General features: G+C 46.7%; 1 protein-coding gene across 1 annotated transcript in view; it reads left to right on the top strand.

Moving 5' to 3' along the window:
* The first annotated feature begins 496 nt into the window (after positions 1-496).
* The window catches only part of gipr (gastric inhibitory polypeptide receptor), a 62,893-nt gene continuing 50,199 nt past the window's right edge, over positions 497-13,190 (top strand). The window contains exon 1 of the mRNA XM_064302374.1: positions 497-1,172. The gene's annotated coding sequence lies outside the window, so the exon portion shown is untranslated. The remainder of the gene's footprint in view (positions 1,173-13,190) is intronic.

Genomic DNA, 13,190 nt, shown 5'->3' with positions numbered 1-13,190 from the left:
CAAAGAAATACAAAAAAACTAGGAAATAACTATGTACAAAATTACATTCATCTAGAAATAAATATGAAAAAAATATCGAAAAAATAAATGAATCAAAGAATAAATAAATACAGAAATAAATATATACAGAAATTAATGTTTCAAGACATATAGAGAAATAAATGCAGAAATAACCATTTATGTCAAATTGTATCTATGAATTACTTTATTTCCACGTACATTCATTTATTTTTTGTACATTTTTCTTGTGCATTTATTTATTTCGGCATTTTTGGTGCTCCATCCCTGGTCCCCTGGTGGTGACCAAGCCGCCGATGTAACCACTATGACCGGTGAACCTTGCATACACTTGACAGCCCCTATGTGTCGCCTTCGGTATCTGCAGTTCCGCACGGGAAGGACAGGGCCCGCTTCGTCGGTGTGATGAGCAAACAGGCATGACGGCTTAAGTGGGCGAGTTTGCGTGCGAACAAAAGGAAATATCAGAACAAAAGTGCATACATAGGAGTGGCGGTATTTCATGAATTTCCTGTCACCAAAGCTGACTCCCCAGTTATATTTCAACCGCATATAATCGAAAACATTATATTATCAGTAGTCAATCTTTTTTCGTGGGGCTATGTGACTCTACTCAGCCAACGAAATATTTAGCTATAATAATGCTGTCACTAGTTTCACAAATCTAAATTATCCACAAATATGAGTAGACTGCTAATTACATAATTATGAATTATGTCAGAATTGTTCACTTGTAAAACATATTTTGATATTTATCCATAAATGAGAGGCACTCGTTCGTCGACTTGAGTAGTTTCCAGGTGATCTACAATTTTGCATTATTGCGTGCCGTCGGCAGTGGGGAGGGCGTGCAAGAATATGGGACACACAACATCGCTCAATTCGCAAAGTGACTGTGCGCTGTACTGGTTAGCAAGTGCTATGCAGTGTGCAAGCGCGTTCCTGTAAACAGACTCAATGGTTTAAATATTGTGTTTTTTACATCACATTTACATTTACAACTTCTTCCTGTTTACAAAAAGGAGCCTTTATTGGGTTTTGATTGCTACAAAAAACAACAACAACAACAACACCAACAAAAAGGAATCTACTTCGCTTGTCGACGGGATACTTGGCGACATTGCATTCAGTCCAAGACTATGAATCTCCTTATGGTAAGACACATCGGTATATTTCCTTTTACACTGTATCAAGCTGTATTAACTTATCATTTTGCACCTAGGTGCACTGTCCTGTCATTTTTTATGTGGAAACTGTAGGCTAGTTTTGGACGTTTTCATGATCCTTTGCTGGGAACAATATACGATGCTGTTTTAGAAGCACATTGGTATAATCAGTTACCCCGTATGCGTAGCTATTACAAGCTACACAGATCACCCAGCCCAGTGTTGAATCTTACTTATTTCGTGAAGTGACGTTGGAATATAAATCAAATCCAAGTTACATATACGCTATTATTAGCCCACCATGTTTTATAGTTGTACCCAGTTTACGAAAGGTAGTTTTGAATCACCTTTCAGTCCTATGCAGAGTCATAATTTATTGGCTGCCACTGAAGCAGATCTTCTATTCAAAGCCTGTAATCAACGTGTAGTAATTAAACAGGTAGAGTTGTTAAACTAAACTCTCAACTGCACGCGATAACGAGCGAACTGCGTTGTTCAGAATTTGGAGAAAAAAATGCCCGCAAATGTGCTGTAGGCAACGTAGGTAATCGAGTTACACTGGGACCTTCACCTGTCTCAGTCGACCCGTTGTGTGCTCAAAGATTTTAAATTAGCCCACTTAATAGTAAGTTCTGTCACAACAATCAAAATATATTGCGTCTTGCTCAACCTTCACTTGCGTCTTTTAAATGTGTTTGACAGCGAAGTAAATTGACTCTTTAGTTTCTCATAGCCTTGCGTACGATCGACCTGTTCCTGAATTCCGAACTCTTGAGAAATGACGCGCTAGCCTCTACAAACAAATTAACAGGACTAAAGTGTCTGGTTATCTAAAATGAAGCCTGTAAATCTGCCGACAAGATACTAGTTTTTTCCCCACTGTAAACGAAGCATGAAAAACCATTGCAATTGGGTATTTAGAACATATTCCTTAGCATCTGCTTGGATATTGCTGTGTTTACGGTTTAAGTGTGATGTACTTGCCTTAATTTAACAGGTATTAGAAGAAAATGCAATTTTGTAGCTGTCACACTTCCTTTTCGGACTGCAAGCGACGGCCAAGTAGCGCAACATTTGTTCGCTGGCCTCGTAAGGGCGAGTGGGCGTGTCACAACAACTGGTTTAGGTTGCTTCAGGGCCGTGCGAACAACTACAAAGGTTATTTGTAAATAAGGCAAAGGTTGTTCTAGAACTGAGGTGGGTAACGAGGGCCGTATCTGTTCGTGGTTTGTATGCCAACGTATGGCCTTAATTACTTAATTCGCATTTACATTTACACCATCTGATTTTTTAAAGCTACATTTCTTGATAAGCGCATGAATGACAGCTGAAGACTGTTCTTGTGTCACTGTGAACTAATCTACGAGTGTATACGGCTAATTAGCTGATTTAACCTGATCAGGTTAATTGGTGGAAACAGAAACCTACATAGCCCTGCACACCGACCATCCAGGACCGGAATTGCCCACCCCTGTTCTGGAATGTGTGCGAAGTGCGCGAGGACAAGGCGGTTCTTTAACAAGACACTGATTTATGTTGCAGTCGGTTGCTCCTTTCACAAAGAGGAACGTGACTCAAAACGGCTTCACTTATTCAAACCTGATTTTAGGACGTTAAATTTGAAAGCCAGCCCCTGGTTCATCACCAAGCCTAAGAGGGCACGTTAGATCATATGTTTAACATTACGGTAGTTAAATCGTAAATTAAGTTCCAGTGTTTAAAGGGAATGCCAATTCTGCGAATACATGCTACCAAGGAAGTGCTGTAATGCACCCACGTTTAATAGATTATCAAGTGTTTGAATACAAAACAGATCCTTTAATCTTATACGTATTTAATTCCCTCTTTCCATGGTGACATAGCTCCACATGAAGAATACACTTAGCCTGTTTGAGAAAAATCCCCTGCCCTTTCCATTTACAGGAACTGTGCCATTTCACCCTCTTAATATTCTCCCTTTTTGCTGAGCATGAAATAGCTTTCTCACGGATGGAGAAAAAGGCCAAAGCACGTGCATACACGATGTACTCTGCCAGTCCCCTGGCTGTTCTAGCTCATCCACCGGGCAAAGAATACAGCAAGAAAGGAGTATTAGTGAGGAGTGAAGGAAAGCCCATGTGGATTCCTTTTCAGCCTAGTAGAAGCTACACTAGAGATGTTCCAATGGGACCTTTGGAGATCTCTGTCTTGTGAGTTCAAAGACGCATGCCTCGTTCCTTAATTAAAACTAAAGGCTTTGATGAGCACAGTCAACTTGGTCTCAGTCCAAGTGATTTAAATAATATTTAATATTTTAATACATATTGCAGGGTTTTTTGTTGTTATTAACAGAGGTTGTTGTGTTTTCAGGAAGCTGAAAATGAGCACTTATTCCAGTTTCAGAGTTATTGGGGGAAAAAAAGTGGCTGTCAGGCTGTTTGTGCACCTGAGTAGTGGAGTATGGTGTGTTATTTTCAGTTTGCGCAAGACCATCATCAACCAATCATTAGCTATTGTTTGTTATTGGATTGACTGTCCTGTAGCACGTAATGCTGGTTGTATGGTAAAGTAAAGCACTGTGATTATTGTGAAGGGTTTTGTTTGTAAGCCTGGGATTGAAAGCCCTTTGCACTGAGAGCAGCTCCCTTGCTGGAGACTGTGTGCAGGAGTGGGTCTGGTGATTTTTCAGCATTTTGAGGCTCTTTAGACACACCAGTCTAGGGGTGCGAAACGATCCTGGGGGTGACCCCAGCAGTCTAGGGGTGCGAAACGATCCTGGCGGTGACCCCAGCAGTCTGACGGTGGGGATCGAGCACAGCCTGGGGGTGGGGATCGAGCGCAGTCTGAGGATGGGGATCGAGCGCAGTCTGGGGATGGGGATAGAGCGCAGTCTGGGAGTGGGGATCGAGCCCAGTCTGGGGATGGGGATCGAGCGCAGTCTGGGGGTGGGGATCGAGCGCAGCCTGGGGTGGGGGATCGAGGTCGAGCAGTCTGGGGTGGGGATCGAGGCCAGTCTGGGGATGGGGATCGAGCGCAGTCTGGGGGATGGGCATCTGGGGGGATCGAGCGCGATGGGGATGGGGATCGAGCGCAGTCTGGGATGGGGATCGAGCGCCGTCTGGGGGTGGGGATCGAGCGCAGTCTGGGGGTGGGGATCGAGCGCAGCCTGGGGATGGGGATCGAGCGCAGTCTGGGGATGGGGATCGAGCGCACTGGGGTGGGATCGAGCACTGGGGTGGGGATCGAGCGCAGTCTGGGGATGGGGATCGAGCGCAGTCTGGGGATGGGGATCGAGCGCAGTCTGGGGTGGGATCGAGCGCAGTCTGGGGATGGGGATCGAGCGCAGCCTGGGGGTGGGGATCGAGCGCAGCTGGGGGTGGGGATCGAGCGCCAGTCTGGGGTGGGGATCGAGCGCAGTCTGGGAGTGGGGATCGAGCGCAGTCTGGGGATGGGGATCGAGCGCAGCTGGGATGGGGATCGAGCGCAGCCTGGGGATGGGGATCGAGCGCACCGGGGTATCGGGGTGGGGGATCGAGCGCAGTCTGGGAGTGGGGATGAGCGAGCTGGGGTGATCTGCGAGATGAGCCCAGTCTGATCGTGATCGGCGCAGTCTGGGAGAGTGGGGTCGACTGAGCTGTCGAGGCATCTTGGGGGATGTGGATCGAGGCAGTCGTAGGCATTATCGCATGCACTGTCGTGATGTGGAGATAGATTGGTCTTCCTACACTACTGGCATTGGTGCAGCAACCAGCTATCTGGCTGTAGTGTAAACCATGATGTAGCGAAAGTATTTCTCTCAATACAAAGATGAGCAATACATTATAATGGAATAATCCTTCTTTGCTGTTAGGAAACAGGTGTTTCCAAATGAAGAAATAATTTTTTTCAGTTGATGGTAAACACATGGCTTCTTAAACACACTGTATTTTATGTTTGCAGCACATACTAGTTTGTAGAACACACCATGAAAAAAGCAGCCTGAGAAAGAAAACACAAAAAAATGGAAGCATACATCTAATGGCAGCACACGTTAGATGAAGAGGTCTAGGAATAGATATGTGCATAAATGTGGCCATTGAGCATTCTGATGCTCTGCTTGATAGTACGAGATATATAAAGAAAGTGAAGCCTTTTCCTGAGCCACAGAATGTGTTGTGTTTAGCTGTGCTATAATCAGACCCTAAGGTGTCATACTTCACGACCATGTTGCATATTTATACACTGGTAATGCTGCCAGATGCTCGGTCATGCTGAATTTTAAGGTAGCACCAGAAAGCTTCTAAATAAATAAATGAATGAATGAAATGTTTTGGCTGGGTCTGACCCAGAGGCAGTGCAGCAGGTGGAGCGTGTGCGGTGAGCTCATCCAGGACAGGGCAGGCTCATTCAGAGAGCGCTTTCCCTGATGCGCAGAGACAGACTTTGGACCGTCGGCATGGCGACAACTCGACGCTCGGTTGTTTTCCCACTGTTCTACTGTTCCGCACCTGTCCGACTGTCAGAAGAGTTTATGCAGTACCGTGACAGGTTTGGACTCCTGGCACCTCCTCCATGTTATGCAGTTTTGTGATGGGTTTGGCCCTCCTGGCACCTCCTCCATGTTATGCAGTTTTGTGATGGGTTTGGCCCTCCTGGCACCTCCATGTTATGCAGTACAGCGACGGGTTTGGCCCTCCTGGCACCTCCTCCATGTTATGCAGTATCGTCATGGGTTTGGCCCTCCTGCACCCCCATGTTATGCAGTTTGTGATGGTTTGGCCTTTCCTGGCACTCCCATTGTTATTGCAGTTTTGTGATGGGTTTGGCCCTCCTGGCACCTCCATGTTATGCAGTACAGCGACGGGTTTGGCCCTCCTGGCACCTCCTCCATGTTATGCAGTATCGTCATGGGTTTGGCCCTCCTGGCACCTCCTCCATGTTATGCAGTACCGCAACGGGTTTGGCCCTCCTGGCACCTCCTCCACACCCAGTATCCTCCTCTCCTTTCATCTGCAATGAAAGAGAAATTAAATCAAATTTCTCTGTATGTCAGGTATTAGTCTTGCATCAGAAATGCAAGAATTAGAAACGTCTTTAATTGTTGCATTTTAGCAGACTAAACTATTGTTTAAAAAATCATGCAATCTACAGGTATAAAGTTGTTGTGTGTCTATGTGCTATTTGAAATTCATAAATTTGATGTACTTGACACGCCAGTGTCATTTACAAGCCCTGTTCCTCTTACCCCATTGAAATAGTATTTCTCCCCACTGTGGTCCATAACAAAAAAAATAAGCAAAATTATATTATCCACTACATATATTTTGGAGTTAAATATTGTTATAAATATGGTAGTAGGAATGTATGTATTTGGTAATGTGTTTTCCTTCAGAAAGGGAAACTCACCCACACAAATACTGTATACACACACACACACACACAATTATCAGTGGCACTGCAGTCATGCTAAGCAAGATGAGATTGTTTTCATTCTGTTTGTCTCTTGTCTGTGTTAATTAGCCTGTCTCATCCAGTCTTTTGCACTCTGTTAAAAGACAGTTATGCACCTTGGAGTGTGAGAATCTGCAGCCTGCCAACACAAAATCACAGAATAACAGACCCTTGGGACCAAGTGGCCTTCAGTGTTAGTTAGTGGTGATACAAAGTAAATGGGGAGAGACCTGGCCAATCAGCAGCAGCCGTCTGTGGTATGGTGCACTATGAACAACAAAAGTCCATGTGTCAGCATCTGTTTTGCATCTGTTCATCCATGTTTGCCTGTGCCTGTGACTCTGAGCCCTTACAGCAAACTGTAACCACAGCATGTCACAGTGTGGCTCTGACAATGTAATGTTGCTGTCATGCGGCTATACTGCAACCGCACAGCTAATATATTGCCTTTGGTCAAGTGTTGTGTCCTTGAGTGATTGCTCGTGTCTGTTGTGTGTGATAGTGTTTATATGGCTGTGAATGTCTGTGTGATTTTGTGGGTTAGTTAATGTACTGTATATGCTCACCAGCGTACGTGTAAACCTGCACATCTGTAAAAAGGCTCAAAATAGCACAACAGGTTTTGCCGCCAAGTTATAAGGTTTTGCATTGTCTGTATTAGCCAACACAGGATACGCAGGAATAAATCATCTTGTTGTCAGTGGCGATCCCAGCCTGCCCTTGGTTCGGCGTTTTGTTTCCAGTCCTCTCCTGCTCTTGCTCCTCGGCGTTCTCAATCACTGCGCCGGTCACCGGTTTCTCGGTAATCAAAGACGCAGAACGCTCTGGCACAAAGGTTTCAAAGTAGCCAACATCGATTAATTGCCCTCAGAGCCTGCCCTGATCCACCCTGCTTCATTCACCTGCAGGCACATTGATGGGAAGCAGCATGCTTTTAAGACTAGTCCTTATTCACAAGCGTCCAGCCTGGGATTGATCTCCGATAAGATCGATGTATCAAGCACAGTCTAGTACGGTCAGGCACTGGGGGGGCACTGAGGCCTGACACCCACCCCAGTGCGGGTCTCTGGCCGTGTTTTGAACCTGAGTTTGTTTTGAAGTGTTCTCCTGTAGTGTGATGATTAACTATGCTGTATTTAGATGTAGAGCTTGATTGGTTGAAGTGGAGTTGTGGCTTTCGTATTGTAATGTCTCTTCACGGGAGAAAAGTGAAAATGTGTAAGAAGGCTAAACAAAACGACCGTAGGAGGCGAGGTAGGTCTCGACATTGTGGGAGGGTAACGGGACTCAGATTAGAGATGGGAGAAAGAGCCTTAGGAGTCAGAATGTTATCTGTCTCCTCTAGGCAGAGACTTGAGAGCAGTCATGTGGCTCACTCTAATGCACTGAGAGGTTTTCTTCATCTGTCCGTGCAGATGATTCTGAGCCCAGTGTCTGGAGTCTCGGTTCTGTCTGAATCTCAAAAGCTGCATTTGTTTGGTGGTGGACATGCTCGTTATTACATAATTCACTCAGATGAACCTCCAAACTTAACTCTGTTCCCTCCTGTTGACCTGTGGTCGACCTCTCTGAGCCCATTTGCGTTGTATGACACAAGACGCAATTTGGGTGAACAAGAACATCTTTTTGATTAGTCTGAAAATATTCTTTAATACCTAAGTGCGTGGTTTTATCCCTGGGGTGTTACTGAATGACTGATTGCCACCGTTAGCTCCCCATGTAGCCTATTTGAAAGAAAAACATGGACATATTATGTGTTCGTTTATTGGTGCTTGTCTGTGAGTGTGTACACACAACTGCATGAAAACGATGTCATTTCAGCTCTTTGGGATTGTGGGTAGTTTAATTCCAGATTTCCATGTCAGAGCCCTTTGCTTGCTCAATCATGTACACCGCCAAACACACATCATTTTATACAATGAAATGCATTCAGAGGTCAACATTAGATATGATTGGCTCCTTTAGGCACCCAATCAGCAAAAGGAGAAGGTGGGGCCATTATTCATTGTATGCCCAGACAACAGCCTCATATGTCCAAGTGGTGGCCTAAGTTCTGTAGTGAATTTGTGTGGGGGTTAGTGCGGTAGTCTCTCCTGCTGACGACCTGGGTTCAAGGCTCACCAGATCCCTTCCATTACTCTTTATTTTGCTCAGTTTTTAAAAAAAACATTATGCAATAACACATCAAGCTGCTTGACATTTAAATTATGCAATAACACATCGAGCTGCTTGACATAGGCTAAATACAGTGAAATATTTGGCAGAATTAATCAATCAAATATTATTCAATTCAGTCCAGGAGAAGGAGGTTTGGGTGGAAAGTGATTTTAAAAAGTAAAAAAATATCTTTTTTTCTCATTTTTTAAATTAATTTAAATTTCAGCAGGGCCCGTAGTGTAATAAAATGTAAAAATGGGTCATTTTGCCCAAATGTAATATATATTTCCATGTTGAGTGTAGATAAGGCTCACATTTCCTGCTGCAAATGACCCCATCCCCTCCTTTTTTTGATTGAATGCCTGATAGAACCAATCACATCCATTGCTACCCTCAGGAGACATTTCAATAAATAAAACTGACGTGCAAGACAAACTAAAACAATGAATGCATGCCAGCTTGTGTTCACAATTCCTCAGTGCTGTGTTTTTGGGATTTTGTTTCTAATTAATACATTCTGGCCTCTTTTGCACACTCCAGCGACTTAATCACTCAGCCAAGACAATTAACCAGCCTCCATAGGTATGAGTGTGTGAGTGAATGGTGTGTGTGATAGATTGGTGGCCTGTCTATGATATATTCCTGACTCCCACCCAATGCACGCTGGGATACGCTCCAGTACCCCCCATGACCCTGAGCTGGAATAAGGGTTAGATATTGGATGGATATATGACTGGGGAATCTGAAATTACTTACACTGTAAAAAAATAAATAAATAAATAAAATAGTTAGCCTGGTGCTTTGTCACTGATTCTTAAGGTATACATTTTGTGAAATATGGATATTACCAAGTAATGGCCTAAATAAGATAGCCTGGTACCTAATGGTGGTCCAGGCCTGAATGTCAGCACCTTCTCTGCGTAACATAAGGAAAAACCCAGAAGGGCAGAGGGGGATGCTGGGATATTAGAGGGAAAGAGGAGAGATTATGACATAGCCCCAGGTCTCAGTGCTTTGTGTTTCTGGGATAAGCGATGGAGAGGTTCCATACCTGTGCCTGACTCCTGGTGTCTTCTCTGAAGAGGAGCACAGCAGCAGCATAAACAATGTGCTACTTGTAAGACAAAAGGGGTGTTATAGTGATAACCTCAGACATGAATCAATAAATTGTGCCCCTTCTTAAATTCTTAAATGCTCTTTTAAATGTAATTAGGGCAGCAATGGGATTATTGTTTGCCATTCAGTGTGACTTTCAAATGTTCTGTTGATTCAGCATTTATTTGATTGCACTTCTCTGAGTGCCTGTGCAGATTCCACCAACAATCTGCCTGCCTTTGTCGTGTTCCTGAATACGCACTGCCTCCTCATTCACTCCCGCTGCGTGTTTTAAAAAGCAGTCCATCCACACGAGGCTAACCAGCCCTCGTTTTGTTTCCCGCCTGTGATGGCAGGGGCAGGTCTGTTTTTATCTCCGTGCGAAGTGCTTGATGGAGTTCCACGTGACGCTGTCGCTTCCATAAGAAGACCAAAGGAAGGCTGTCGCTCATCAAACTCTCCCACAGAACTACCTAATTAAACAGAATCAACAGCAGTTAGCAGAGAGCATAACGAAGGGCACGTGGCTTTCAGGTAGAGTGTGGATAGTGTGATCAAAGAAGACGTGCTGCAGTCCTTATGCAACTGACCTCTTTTTTACTGTGTGTGTGTGTGTATGTGGAGTGTATGTATGTACATACGTGCATGTTGAGTGTGTGTGCATGTGTATGTGTACATACTTGTATGTGTGTGTTGAGTGTGTGGGTATTTTGAGTGTGCGTGCGTGTGTGTTTGTGTTGAGTGTTTGTATGTATGTTGAGTGTGTGCTTCTGCATATGTGTGTGCCTATGAGTATGTGCATGTATGCGCACCTGTGTGTGTGTATGTTGTGTGTGTGTGTGTTTTGTACTTGTTCCAATGACCATGATATGCACTTTTGTACGTCGCTTTGGATAAAAGCGTCTGCTAAATTAATGTAATGTAATGTGAGGTGTGCCTGTGAGTATCTGTGTGTGCATGTATGCATGAGGGTGTGTGTCTATGTTGAGTGTGTGTGTTTGTGTGAATGTTGAATATGTGTGTGTGCATGTATGTTCATGTCCATGTCGTGTGTGTGTGTGTGTGTGTGCATTTGTGAATGTTTGATTGTGTGTGCATGTGCACGTGTGAGTGTGTGTATCAGTGTGCTGGGTCCATCCCTGGAGTCATGTCTGTGTTTCATTCCTGCTTAATTGGTCAGTTTGAGCCTCATACACACAGTCTGTGTTTGTTTGTACATAATCAAGATTGATGGCATTTCTCCATGACTGGGTTTATGTTCTCTTTCTTCCACATAACAAGGAAGCCACAGAGCCCCCTCTGGCCTCATTCTCATTCAGCAGTAGTGTGCTGGCCTGTCCTCACAGTCAGTGCACAGCAGTGCTGGCCTGTCCTCACAGTCAGTGCACAGCAGTGCTGGCCTGTCCCCACAGTCAGTGCACAGCAGTAGCATGCTGGCCTGTCCCCACAGTCAGTGCACAGCAGTGCTGGCCTGTCCTCACAGTCAGTGCACAGCAGTGCTGGCCTGTCCTCACAGTCAGTGCACAGCAGTGCTGGCCTGTCCTCACAGTCAGTGCACAGCAGTGCTGGCCTGTCCCCACAGTCAGTGCACAGCAGTGCTGGCCTGTCCCCACAGTCAGTGCACAGCAGTAGTGTGCTGGCCTGTCCTCACAGTCAGTGCACAGCAGTGCTGGCCTGTCCCCACAGTCAGTGCACAGCAGTAGTGTGCTGGCCTTTCCCCACAGTCAGTGCACAGCAGTAGTGTGCTGGCCTGTCCCCACAGTCAGTGCACAGCAGTGCTGGCCTGTCCCCACAGTCAGTGCACAGCAGTGCTGGCCTGTCCTCACAGTCAGTGCACAGCAGTAGCGTGCTGGCCTGTCCCCACAGTCAGTGCACAGCAGTGCTGGCCTGTCCTCACAGTCAGTGCACAGCAGTAGTGTGCTGGCCTGTCCTCACAGTCAGTGCACAGCAGTGCTGGCCTGTCCTCACAGTCAGTGCACAGCAGTGCTGGCCTGTCCCCACAGTCAGTGCACAGCAGTGCTGGCCTGTCCTCACAGTCAGTGCACAGCAGTGCTGGCCTGTCCTCACAGTCAGTGCACAGCAGTGCTGGCCTGTCCCCACAGTCAGTGCACAGCAGTAGTGTGCTGGCCTGTCCTCACAGTCAGTGCACAGCAGTGCTGGCCTGTCCTCACAGTCAGTGCACAGCAGTGCTGGCCTGTCGCCACAGTCAGTGCACAGCAGTGCTGGCCTGTCTCCACAGTCAGTGCACAGCAGTAGTGTGCTGGCCTGTCCTCACAGTCAGTGCACAGCAGTGCTGGCCTGTCCTCACAGTCAGTGCACAGCAGTGCTGGCCTGTCCCCACAGTCAGTGCACAGCAGTGCTGGCCTGTCCCCACAGTCAGTGCACAGCAGTGCTGGCCTGTCTCCACAGTCAGTGCACAGCAGTAGTGTGCTGGCCTGTCCCCACAGTCAGTGCACAGCAGTGTTGGCCTGTCCCCACAGTCAGGGCACAGCAGTGCTGGCCTGTCCTCACAGTCAGTGCACAGCAGTGCTGGCCTGTCCCCACAGTCAGTGCACAGCAGTAGCGTGCTGGCCTGTCCTCACAGTCAGTGCACAGCAGTAGCGTGCTGGCCTGTCCCCACAGTCAGTGCACAGCAGTAGTGTGCTGGCCTGTCCTCACAGTCAGTGCACAGCAGTGCTGGCCTGTCCCCACAGTCAGTGCACAGCAGTGTTGGCCTGTCCCCACAGTCAGGGCACAGCAGTGCTGGCCTGTCCTCACAGTCAGTGCACAGCAGTGCTGGCCTGTCCCCACAGTCAGTGCACAGCAGTGCTGGCCTGTCCTCACAGTCAGTGCACAGCAGTGCTGGCCTGTCCCCACAGTCAGTGCACAGCAGTGCTGGCCTTTCCCCACAGTCAGTGCACAGCAGTAGCGTGCTGGCTTGTCCTCACAGTCAGTGCACAGCAGTAGTGTGCTGGCCTGTCCCCACAGTCAGTGCACAGCAGTGCTGGCCTGTCTCCACAGTCAGTGCACAGCAGTAGCGTGCCGTGTCAGTGGCGCTCGCTGCACTAATGAGGCTAGAGGCCTGGAGGGGGGCGGCTTCCTCCCTCCCAGGCATGTCCGTCACTCACGAGGGGGACTCCACATCCTCATGAAAGGCCTAATCTCGTCCTAATTCCTTTTTATCTCTCACATACTCCACAAGGCCAAAACACAGAGCAGCTAAATCCATATGAGGCGGTCCGTTTTCATCTTGGGTTTGAGCCGGGATTAAACCTGAAAAGTGTGATTGTCATGCATTTGCTCGCGACCGTGAGAAAGAAATTCTGCTTGCCTGAACATGCGTGTCCTCGAGTTTAATGTGTTAAG

This window comes from Anguilla rostrata, chromosome 12 (genome assembly GCF_018555375.3).
Source record: "Anguilla rostrata isolate EN2019 chromosome 12, ASM1855537v3, whole genome shotgun sequence".
In the NCBI taxonomy this organism is placed as follows: Eukaryota; Metazoa; Chordata; class Actinopteri; order Anguilliformes; family Anguillidae; genus Anguilla; species Anguilla rostrata.
This window is presented reverse-complemented; position numbering and strand designations above follow the sequence as displayed.